General features: G+C 38.8%; 1 pseudogene; it reads right to left on the bottom strand.

Annotated features, from left to right (window-relative positions):
- Positions 1–4,323: 4,323 nt before the first annotated feature.
- On the bottom strand, positions 4,324–12,066 carry LOC110824836 (putative glutamate carboxypeptidase LAMP1; annotated as a pseudogene).
- Positions 12,067–13,231: the final 1,165 nt, after the last annotated feature.

Here is a 13,231-nt window from a genome sequence, read left to right as displayed (position 1 = left end):
TGCCCACAATTCATCTTTCACCAAACCCCCAATCACCCAATTTATACCCAATAGACTATAAACCATAGACCATAAACTACAAGTCACCGGGTACCAAAGAAGAAGATGGTTGCAAGATTCCACAACATTCATGCAAAGATAGCACCCGTTGGCCATAATGTGACCCTTTTTCATCAACTTGTCAGCATTCCCAGCACGCTTCCTATGTAAAAAAAGCGATCCTCGGTGGCATATTTACTTTTCATATCTGTTGAATTGGGAATTGCTTACCATTATCCTCTTTAGATGTCAAAAAGTCATAGAATGATTTCACAATGAAAATGTCATCTTTCTTGAATTTCCAAGTAACCTTATCGTTGTTCGAATCCATGTGAACATCTCCGAGATCTTGTTGAAACCTTGTAAACTCATCGATCATCCAATCATTCAAATTTCTAACCAAGTCAATATCCCACCCATAGCTCCCATCCCTCCCCCTAAACACGTTCCCTACCTCTGCATTCTTCCTCGTCGCTAAGCTATAGACTCTTGGGAATTACCTTTTGAGACTACCCCTCCCTAACCACTCATCCTCCCAAAACTGAATGACGTTACCCTTCCCAATCTTTCACTGAACCCCTTCCAAAAACTTCTCTCCCCCCCCCCCCCCCCCCTCCATGCACACTTCTACAGAACCGAACTGCGAGGCCTAACAAACCCCCTGCCGTTCCTTCCCCCACCTCTCATTAATGACCCTACATCAAAACAAACCTTTCTCCGTCTGACTCCTCCATAACCACTTCCCCAACAAAGCTTTATTCAAATCAAGGACCTAATACCCAACAAAGCTTTAGTATGTTTATTAAAGTTATATTATATTATATGTGATGCATGTTCCATTACATATGTAGTACCCATGTATGTGATTATAGATTTGTATTTATTTATATGTATGTATCTAATTGATTAAATATATTAATGAGATTAATATGTTGTGTAAGCACGTTGTGGCAGCCCCAACAGTCTGCACCCCCTCCAACCCCAACTATCCGCCATTGTTTTTGAAAGGCTGTAAAATATTTTTAGGATTCGTATGCTGACACAAATACGCTGATCTGGAGATGTTCTTAAGACTTGCCATTCAGTAACTCATGAACAATAGCTGTGTTAAAGAATTCATCGACACGAACTTCTTGTTTTATTAACATACATCTTTGTATGACTCAAGTGTGGTTTTTGTCAACAAATTCTTTTTATGTTCAAACCAAAGTCTTATATTTTTTTCTTTTTGGGTCCTTTCATACTTCATAATCTCTGAGTTTCTGGACCATAGAGTTCTTTGTTGAATATCAAAGAAAAATGTTTTGCTTCTGAAAGACTGGTGACTTGTAGAATACCTTTATGTCAATATTTGTCTTAAAGATTAGTTGCTCATGTAAACACCTGAATTGAGATGTTCTTAAACCTTGTGGTTTAGTAGCACGTGAACAATGACTGTGTTGTTAAAATTGTTGACATGACCTTGCTGTTTTAGTGACATCTTCCATATTTTTTTTTTGATAAGAAAAGAAATATCAGTCAGGACAAGAAAAGATAAAGTACAATACCGGAGGATAATATATCTTCCTAGAGTCTTTTAGTACAAGAATGCCAGAATAAGTTACAGGAAACCCAACAAATATCAGTTTATTGTCGTCCCCAGTTCCTATGTAACACAGAAATGTAATGTATCAGTAAATTGCCAATCGGCCTTAGCCTATAAGAAGGCCATGAATGTCCCATGTTCCCAGAGAACTTGAGTAGGGAAGGTACTATCTTCAAAAATTATGTTGTTCTATTCCATGTGTAGTGTCCACAGTCCTGCAAACAAAGCATGCCTCTTTAGTATTTTACGTCTTTTCTTATCCCCTCTCCATATAGATTCAAACTCATGAAGTAATCCACAGAAGGAACGAATCCCATCAATTTAAACAAATCAGATGTCCTCCGTACACAGCTTCCAAGCCATGTCATACTGAAGGAATAAATGGTTCTGGGTCTCCCCCTTCCTGAGGAATATAACATAACAATCTGGTGAAAGAGTATGTTTAGGCCTGGAAATTTGCAAAAATTCATTGGTAATGACCCTGTTAAAATAAGGGGTCTAACCTTTTTTTATCAAGGTTCATCCGCATTATTTTAATGAAGATTTTGGAGATCTTATTGATCTTTTGATTGATATCTAATTGTTATACATAAGTTGCACCCAATTGGTGCTCTTGAATATATTCTTTTTCATATTTAAAAAAAAAGAATAGTGGTATGAGCAAATACTTTAATCTTAGAAGGGACTTTTGCTTTCTAGAACACATTAGTAAAAGGAGTATGGTAGTAATTAAGATTCTAATTAACGTGGTCAAAGAAGGATTGACATGTGTACAATTCCAAGGAATCTACGGTTGAGATCCTGCTATCAGATTGACATGAGTAATGAAAGATCTCTAACAAGTTTAACAAAGTTAACATGTCAATGGTGTTCCGATTGCCAAGGCTTCTGAAAAAGTGAAAGTTGGTAGAGATCTTGTTAGAGATGTACTCGTGTGTTTCAGGGTATGTTCCTGTTCGTGTGACAACCAAACTAGGAAATAGGGGCATTGTGACTTGAGGAATATTTGAAAAAACGAGAAAAACGATTGGCTAGTGGACTATTGCCCATCGAAGATCCTAAACATGGATTGCTGTTTACATCTTCCATGAATTAAATTTGGTCGCTGTCTACAAGATCTTATTAGATGTCTTGATGGATTTGAGCAATCAAGGTTGGTGGTAAATTGATAACTTGTAATTAGTACAACTTTATAGGTACTTTTTCTAGGTCCCTTGGGAAGCATATTGGGATTAATTACATTTGTAATTCTGTAATCTTAAATCCAGAAAGGGAACTAAATATCAAAATCATCTTATTGTTAGATGTATTTGGTCTATTCATATTCTCATCAGATGTGAAAGATCACACACCTGGACCAAATTCAAAGAGATGAATTTAGTTGTGTGTAAAATGTTGAGAACTTCTGAGAGGGTGTTGACCTGATTGTTTAGTACCACATGGACTAGGAATGGTGTCAAATCAATGGGTTACAGATATCTTTAAGGGATTGGAAGAGCCTACGGTATCTACTAGCTCCTACTAGATGCTTGGTGGGATATGAGCCATGATCATCAGGAATTGATTGGTCTACTTATTTGTCATTTCACGTACTTTTTCTTTTGGAAATTTCTTTCAGGTTATAAATTGGAATATATGTTCGAGTTTCCTTTTTAAAAATGCAAAAGAAAAAAGAAATGGAATTTATTATTATACAAGCTTTATCACAGTTGATACTAGAATTTTTTATCTTATAAAAGTCCTCTTTGGAGGGCAATACCGGTAGATCTTTGTATAAACTATCTTTCTCTAAACAAATATTCTCTGTTCCTATTTTGTTTGCCCATTTTTAAAGAAAAAAGAAAGGAAATTTATTATTATATAAGATTTATCGCAGTTGATATTAGAATTTTTAATCTTATAAAAGTCTTCTTTAGAGGGCAATACTGGTAGATCTTTGTATAAGCTATCTTTCTCTAAACAAATACTCTGTTCCTATTTTGTTTGCCCATTTTTAAATCCAACTTCTATGAGAATGTCAAGTGATTCATTCACGTGAATGTATAGAAGACTACCCTTTATACTTCAGCAAAGAAACAATTCTTTGCAGTGCAACTTTCAAGGAAGAAATTAATGGAGTAAACTAAGAAATGATATAGTATATTTTGACTATTCAAAGTGGATAAAATTTATGCTTCCGGTTGATTGTCAATTTTCTGAAACTGTCTCCACAGCCTACTTACTGGGCACATCGAATGCATTTCTTATGGTTACTTCTTGCATTAATTTGCTTTTCTAGTCGTTTGATTAATTAAGTCATCAGCTGTCTATAAAAGAGCAAGGAGTTGAAATGATCAGACGCATAGGAGGCCTCCCACGAGGGAACAAAACTTAGATTTGAGCTTGTATCTGAGAATTAGAACATGATAAGAGAATTTTTGTTTAACATATTTTTTACTTTGGAGATGTGCATAAGGTTTATCATTTTTTTTTTTAATTTTGGAATTTCATGTCCCCTATAGTTTCGTTCACTGGTGATGTAGGAGATCCGGAGATCCTCTGTGGCTGATGATCTTGTGATGTCACTCTATAGATATAATTTGCAAGCGAATGAGCATGTTTCCTTCACCCTATAGATATACTTTACAGGAAATATTTGGTAAATGGACCCTGAAGTGATCTAAACTCTTAAAGGGTGATTACCCAGTGCCACTATCATGTTAGTTGACCATTGACACTAGCGCAACATGTCAAATAGCTCTGGAGACTCTCCACACTTCATGTTGAACAGGATTCCATGATTCTGGAGTATTCATATGCTTCACCTTTTCGATTGCATTTCTATTCCAGGAAAGGATTTGGAACCATAATCATTATGCTGCATTATCCATTTCAGTTTCTTGTTTTTGGGCTTTCATGTAGAAGCTGTTTGAATGAGTAGGAAGAATAGAAAATACCAAAAGGTCAATGAAATTTCAGATGTCAAATTTTATAAAAAACATACCAGATGCTTATACATGGTCTTCCATGGAGTCTATCTCTGTCTGTGAATGCTCTCTCTGCCATCATTAGTTTGTCATTCAACTCTCTATCTTTTAAATGATAAGGTTTCCATATTGATTTCCAGTCTTTCGCTTCTATTATTGCCTGGAGAATTATACTTTCCTATGACAACTGAAATGAATTGTTTTTGACAATATTCATCTACGTAAAATCAAATATACCTTTTTTCTGGTTATTTATTTTGGTGGCTGCTTCTAATAGGTCTCAATGGACTTTAAAATGGGGGGAAATATTTATGTTCTTGTCCAAGATCTCTTCTTCCAAATCCTTTGCATTTTTCTGTTATCATTGAGTTCGTACATTAGATTTAACCTTGCCCCTAAGCATTGATGTTATTGTTCTGAAGTACATACAAGTGCATTTGATGGTTGTACAGCCACAGAACACAACATACCTGGACCTCATATGCATAGGGTGAGAGTCAAATGGTAAGAACTCTTGAGCGGGCAAACTGAAGAACCACTAAATCCCGAACTCTTGCCGCTATAGACAGAAAGAGAGTATTTGTACAATCAAAAGGGATATATTACTATATTGTTTAGATATTGTTTTTCTCAAACCTGCAATATGTCTCTGGAATATTGGATTGCCAAACTTTTTCATCCAAGTTGAGTCATCATACATTGAGTGATATACTGGATATCCTGTGATTGACAAATACCATGGCTAAGGCATGGTAAGTATTGAAATAAACTAACAAAATATTGAGGATGTTTTATATAACTTGAAGGATGCTTGTGCAATTGTAAGAAACATGCCTTTCAAAACAGTGGTGAAAGGCATGTTTATGACTTTTATAGTAATGGAAAATATATGGTCATGGTAAATCATAAGCCAATATATTCATTCCTTCACCACTATCATCTTACAAGCATAAAGTAAATAATATGGTAACTGTGTTTAAATGAAAGAAGAATTCTTTTCCAACGCTGAAGGATTAGTCTTTAATTCTTTATCATTGTTGTTGTTTGCATGAGAAGAATTTAATAAAAATGTTTAATTTTGCTCCTATAGTCCTTTGTTAGATCAATTTAAATTTTTCAGTTAGATATTGCTGCATCCTTATGCTATACCATGACCTTATGTTGGTCTATTTTATTATTATTTTCCTTTTTGGTAAGAGAGAACGTCTTCAATTGGTTCTCACTTCAGAACCAAAAGTGATAATGACAACGAGTGCAAGATCCCTGTTGTTTTTCTGTTTTCCATCTATATTCAGGTTATCAGATAAATGAAAACAGTAAATTTTGTATACGAGCGGTGCTCCCTTAGCACCTTACATTAATACAGCTTCATACTTTTATTTAAAAAAAAAAAAATCAGATAAATGAAAACACGAGATAGCAGTGTGTTTGTTACCTCCTTCAAAAAACATGTCAGCTGCTGGAACCCTGATATTTTGCATAAAAGGTGCATAATCTGATCCTCCCCCTGCTAATCTCCCATGTTCCATGTACAAACAGATTAATTATAATTAGAAGTTCAAATAATGTAAATGAGCTTTAAGGCTTAATCTATGAGAATAACTCTCATGCCCAACTTGGTCTGCAATATTTCAAATTGCTGATTGCTGGTGGTTTGAGTCCTAGAATATTGCTGCTAACCTTGTTCTTGAAATGTTCTACGATAGATCATATGAAGCAGGTGAAGGAAAGCTATTGCCTTGCGCTTATCACATGAGAGTTACTTGATCCAATCCACAATTCGTAGATTGTATATTGAATTATTGGGATCTTGAACCTTCAAGAGCCAGTTAAATGAAAATTCATCTTTGAGAGCAGAAAAGGAGTTTAGAATAATCAAATGAAGTTTAGAAGCTTTGATTACTATTCTTTAGTTGTATGGTTGAATTTGCAGCTATGACATGAGATCTTATTCTCCATCTTTCAACGGTTACTTGTTCTTGGCTAGGTGATATCTACTTTTGACTAATACCTTTAGTAGTTTTATCACTATCTTTTAGATACCTTTTGAGTAGCTTGTTTGATCAGTTCATCAAGCTGTGGAGTTGCAGAGGCATGGAATCCTTCTCCAGATACCGCACAATCAGCATTCAAGTGGGCAACAACCCCTGAAGCAAGCATTTCCCTGTTTTCTTCTACCCATTCAGTTGATCCGATCTGGAAATAGAAGTTTGGTTGTATGAATATAGAAAAAACATGTAGGAGATGGATAGAGAGAGTAGGAGAGAGACCAGCCTATACTCCTTGCATCCCAATTGCACAATAACATTGTTCTTCTAGGTCTCTGTGCTATTTTCTGCTGTTTCTACAGTCTTCGAGCAATTTATGTAACTGTTCAAATTTAAACAGTTCAGATGGGGGCCTAGTTACTGCATATGATATTTATTTTCACTTCGGAAGGTACTTGAGAAGGGATGATTACCTCGATAAGTGCAGCAGTCTCACTGTTGGGATCAACTGCTCCAAATTTCCATGCATCTCGTTGATTACCCAGAATGAGAAATCTGAAAATGATGCAATTATTTGGTTGGTGAGATTTGTAACAGTTGGAAATTTCTTATTATTCCCTTGTCATGGATGCTATGCTTTCTTTTCTTTTAGTTTACTTACTGAAATAGTGATAAACGCTTTAAGATGCAAAATTTGAATTCAGCTAGATATGGTATCATAATTTCGTGGTTCTTCCAGGAAGTTCTCCAAACTTACTGGTCAGGCTCCTCCTCTCCTTCTATAACTCCAATGACATTTTGAATTGTTGATATGACTTGCTTTCCCTGCAATTCTCATGCAGAAAGCCATTTTAGGCACAGTCTGAGTTACAAGCTGTGTTCAAGTGCTCACAATGTAAGTAAGTAGGAGCATCGCTGCTTCCCTACCAATCTTCTTTCGCAACTTGTCCACCAACTGATCTCAAAATGATTTCACCATCTGCTGCTGATATTGGCAGTGAAGGTATCAATGGAATATCCCCACCCTTCTCTACCTAATCATCAGATAGCCTTTTACATCCTCTAGTACTAGGCCAACCAGGAGTAGTCCGATCACCAGATCAATCGTAAACCGTTACCACCTGGACTCCGCTTGGCGGCATCCACCCTGTCATCTGGAAACTACCTCCTGTCACCTCCTCTGCCGTCACAGTCTTTCCTATCTGTATGCACCAACGCCCCAACAGCACCGGCCTCAACCGCATTCTGCACAATGTCTCCTCTAAAAGTCTCTCCGTACCTTGCTAATACAAAATAACCTGACACATTAGCACCCACCTCTTCTTTCAGTGTCATGTAGTCTTCCTTGCGGCCATAGTTGACACAAACCACAGGTCCAGTTACAGCACCAGACTTAGCATATCCATGGAGTGTGGGTAGAACCCGGTCTGCCGCATGAGCTTAGGGGTCGCCATCATAAAATTCTTTAGGGAGATCAGAAGTGATGGGTGGGTCTGGCGTTGGAAACATTAAACGTCGAAGAAGGGGAAACTGGGTAAGTTAGGGACACCTCGTAGGAGATGATGTGTGCTTACCGTATGTCATATGAAGTATTGGATAATTATTGAATTAAGAAAGCATCACTTAAATGGCTCATTGGAGGCAGTTTTATTTGTTTTATTTTTCTGGGTGATATGCGTTCTACGTCATTGTATTGTTTCTTTCGTTGTTTCTAGATTGGGACTATTTCTGTAAGCTTTAGATTCTTTTATCCAAGTTGACCGTATCAGCTGGAAATTATAAAAGAAATGTCCACCGAACGTGTCAACCTGTCGTGGTAATGTTTTATTTTGTAAATAATCTACTCCATTCAATTCTGTTATATTTACCAATTATATCTTTTAAATACGTCCAGTGCCTGCCTAATCATTTGATGTAATCTCAAGCGTGATTAGAGATTTTTTTTTTTCTTTCGCTGAAGAAAGTGTAGTTAAGAGTTACATACGTTTAAGAAGACAGGATACTGCTGTGATTAACAAGCATTTTGAACCTTTCCTTTTTTCAATTGAGGAATAATAGTGGGACTCCAGTCGGGCTTGATCTTATTGGTTTAATTTTATTAGGGTAAAGACAAGTCTTTACTCTTGAAGATTTCCTATCTCGTATGGCCACCAGCTGTAAGTACGAAATCTTGCTTATTGAATGTGTTGTATCCCTCGTAAGAAATCTTGGTTATTAAAAAAAAGGAGAAGACTTGCTCTTTGAGGCTTTAAGGCGAATATTCCTGAGAGGAGAAAAACTCTTGCTCTTTGGAGACGTCTCTCGCTTTGGAAACATTTTGCAATCATTCTCAAATTTTGATGAATGGACCATAACAAATGTGGTGCCTACATATATCTGCAAGTCCATACAAGATAAGATTAAATTTACTAAAACAATTGAGTCTATCTTCTAATTTAATTCAATTTCGTTTAAATTTGTGTTACGCCCAACCAAATAATAAATATTTGCCTTCTATTTTTTTTTATCTTTAACTAGTCAAATATTTTTTATTTGACTAATCAAACAACAAGTGTAAAAATTTTGGTCTCTACAGGCATATGCGTGTGTGCATAATATATTGTGTATGTACATATATAAACAAAAGCAATCTTGTTGATTTGTAACAAACATGCAGTATATTGGAAATTCAATCAATGACTAAGTAAATGTAGGGCCCAGATCTTTTATGACATGAATTGATATGTTATCCTGATCATCTATTACTGTAACGCCCTATTTTTTTTTTTTTTTTTTCTTTCAATGGCGTAAGCCCATGACCAATTTAATCACGCATAAAGAAAACTTGTCCATATTTTATTGTTCAAACCCAATATAAACTTACAATTCTACATATACATCAAATCATAAAACCATATCGTACATCTCCAGCAAACAATATCCATACTAATATAAACTTTTACACACTATAACCCGCCACAAAGGAAACCCTTGCTCTATGGCGCTAAAGATTAGGCTCAGCACCCAGCAACTCAGATCCCAGCTCCATCCCTAGTTCATCTGTTAGTGATAAGAAGTGAGTTCACATAACTCAATACGATAAAAATCAAGTTGCAGGTATAATATGCAATGACAAGAAATTCAGTATGTCTATATGCATTTCTCCTACACAACCCAAGTCATACTTTAGAACCACCTTACAACTAGCCATTGTTAACCTACCCCAGAAAACCAGTTATGGTTATCAATAACACATACAACAATAGCAAATCCAGTACCCCCATAAGTACCCTATCTATACCATCTACATCCTGTCTTAACACTACCCTAGTACAACACCAGCCCCACTTTTCTCAGTAGACTATTCACATTGCATATCAAACGTGGCCCCCTGCCGAAGTCACACCCTGAGCACCCCTGTTCACATTCATCACCAATATTGGCGACCCATACTCAATTCTCTACCTCTCGACCCTAATAAGCCACACACACACACAAATACCATTATCTCACGTCACCAACATCGACGACTCATACTCACTCCTCCATCTCTCGACCCTAATAGGTCACACACACATAAAAATACCATTATCTCACGTCACCAACATCGGCGACCCATACTCACTCCTTTACCTCTCGACCTTATTAGGCCACACACACACACACAAATACCATTATCTCACGTCACCAACATCGGCAACCCATACTCACTCTTCTATCTCTCGACCCTATTAGGCCACACACACACATAGGTACCATTATCTCACGTCACCAACATCGGCGACCCATACTCAGTTCTCTACCTCTCGACCCTAATAAGCCATACACACACACAAATACCATTATCTCACGTCACCAACATCAATGACTCATACTCACTTCTCTACCTCTTGACCCTAATAGGTCACACACACACACACACAAATACCATTATCTCACATCACCAACATCGACGATCTATACTCACTCCTTTACCTCTCGACCCTATTAGGCCACACACACACACAAATACCATTATCTCACGTCACCAACATCGGCGATCCATACTCACTCCTCTATCTCTCAACCCTATTAGGCCACACACACACATAGGTACCATTATCTCATGTCACCAACATCGGTGACCCATACTCAATTCTCTACCTCTCGACCCTAATAAGCCACACACATACACAAATACCATTATCTTACATCACCAACATCGGCGACTCATACTCACTCCTCCACCTCTCGACCCTAATAGGTCATACACACACAAACAAATACCATTATCTCACGTCACCAACATCGGCGACCTATACTCACTCCTTTACCTCTCGACCCTATTAGGCCACACACACACACACAAATACCATTATCTCATGTCACCAACATCGACGATCCATACTCACTCCTCTATTTCTCGACCCGATTAGGCCAAACACACACGTAGGTACCATTATCTCACGTCACCAACATCGGCGACCCATACTCACTCCTCTACCTCTCGACCCTATTAGGCCACACACACACAAATATCATTATCTCACGTCACCAACATCGGCGACCCATACTCACTCCTCTATCTCTCGACACTATTAGGCCACACACACACACACATGTACCATTATCTCACGTCACCAACATCGGCGACCCATACTCACTCCTCTACCTCTCGACACTATTAGGCCACACACACACACACATGTACCATTATCTCACGTCACCAACATCGGCGATTCAATCCCTTACCCGTCGGGGTCTCTCGACCATCACCACTATCGGTGATCAACCTACTCTTTCTAAATAGTGACACCAATATCGGCGTCCTCCCCCTCCCCCGTACGACACACACCAATATTTCACGCATACGCCGGCGATGTTCCCTCACCAACATTTAAATTTACAACACCTATACCAACCTATATTCCCTCCACACACTCACACTACACAACTACCAACACGCCCCTACCCTCCCACCTTAAACCACACCTTACAATCCCCTCATGTGCCATCCCAATCTCTAGCAGCTACACTCTCCTCCCTCTCTAGACCTACCTCTCCCTATAGCCATAATACGCCTCTTCCCTCACCCGAATCTCTTCATACACACCGATCTCCTATTTCACAGTCCACTCTATCGCATGGTCTGGAACTCTCCTCTCCCTCACAGCCCTCACGCCCCGCTTCTCTTATTCTTCTGCCTCCCAAGGCCTGTTCGGAACATCCCGACTCACACCGTCACCATCACCAACACTTCTCCCTCTCACGGGACACTAACTGAAGACATTCTTCCTTCTCTCTCCTCCCGCGACTCCCTCTGCACCCCCGCTCACACAAACAAACTCTCTTCGTCAACTCGGATCTCCCACACACGCCAACTTCCTCACTCACTCTTTCTCCCAGTGACCTTCCCTATGTGATCACACTCACCTCACACAACCTCCACTCTCTCCCACAGATCTCTCGTACGCCCCAACATCGCCATCCTCTCCCTTCCCACGGTCTTCTCCGTGAACGTCTCCGCCATTCAAGCCATACTCTCCACCGCCTACCTCCACTTCTCAGTTCCACTACACTATATACTAACTACCTGGCTTCCTCAACCTACAACCGATATTTCAAAATCACACAGCACCTACACAACCAAAATTTTTACCGTACCACCCATTTCCATCTTTCTTCCTCCTGTCGATCACACTGTCACCGTCTACGGTCTTCTTCTCTCTCCATTCTCGCTCCTCTCCGCTCCGACTCCCTTCTCTCTCTTTCTGGAACCTTCTTTTCTCTCTTCATTTCTCATTCCCGCTCTCTTCATTCTCTGTTTTTCTCTTTTCTTTTTTTTTTCTTCTCTTCCCTATTTCTTTCCTTTCCCGACCCCTATTTATATCCCACCAGCTTCCTCAAAACGATGTCGTTTTTTCCTCTTCAAAACAGCGTCGTTTCCTCCACTTTTTTTTTCGGTCATTACATATACTCCCCCCTAAAAAAATTTGGTCCCTCAAATTTTATTATCTTACCTCCAAACAGTCTCGGATAATTTCGTCTCATCTCGTCCTCCCGTTCTCATGTTGCCTCCTCCATCGCATGATGTCTCCATTGTATCTTCACCATAGGTATCACTCTGCTTCTTAACTTCCTTTCTTGTCGCTCGAGAACCAGGATTGGCTCCTCTTCATAAGACAAGTCCTTCTTCAATGGTAATGATTCATACATTAGAATGTGATTCGGATCCGGGTGATATTTCCATAGTAGGGATATGTGAAACACATTGTAAACCCCACTATATCGAGGAGGGAGCGCTACCCTGTACGCAACCACCCCCACCTTCTCTAAAATCTCAAACGGCCCTATGAAACGGAGACTTAACTTCCCTTTCTTCCCAAATCTCAATAAACTCTTCATGAGAGATACTTTCAGGAACACATGATCCCCTACTTCAAAGCTCAAATCTCTCATGCAATTGTCTGCTACCCCTTTTGTCTACTTTAAGCAGCTTGTAAATTCTGCCGTATCACCCGCACCTTAGCCGTAGTTTCCTCTACCATTTCTGGCCCCAAAAACTGTCTTTCTCCACTTTGCTCTAACACACCGGTGACCTACAGGGTCGACCATACAGAGCTTCATAAGGAGTCATTCCGTTGAGAAATGAGCCTTACAAAATTCAAATGTAATGCCCTGCTTTTTCTGTTGAG

The sequence above is a fragment of the Carica papaya genome, chromosome 7 (assembly GCF_054855325.1).
Source record: "Carica papaya isolate Zhongbai chromosome 7, ASM5485532v1, whole genome shotgun sequence".
Lineage (NCBI taxonomy): Eukaryota > Viridiplantae > Streptophyta > Magnoliopsida > Brassicales > Caricaceae > Carica > Carica papaya.
The sequence above is the reverse complement of the archived record's forward strand: the minus strand, read 5'-3'. Positions and strand labels throughout refer to the sequence as shown.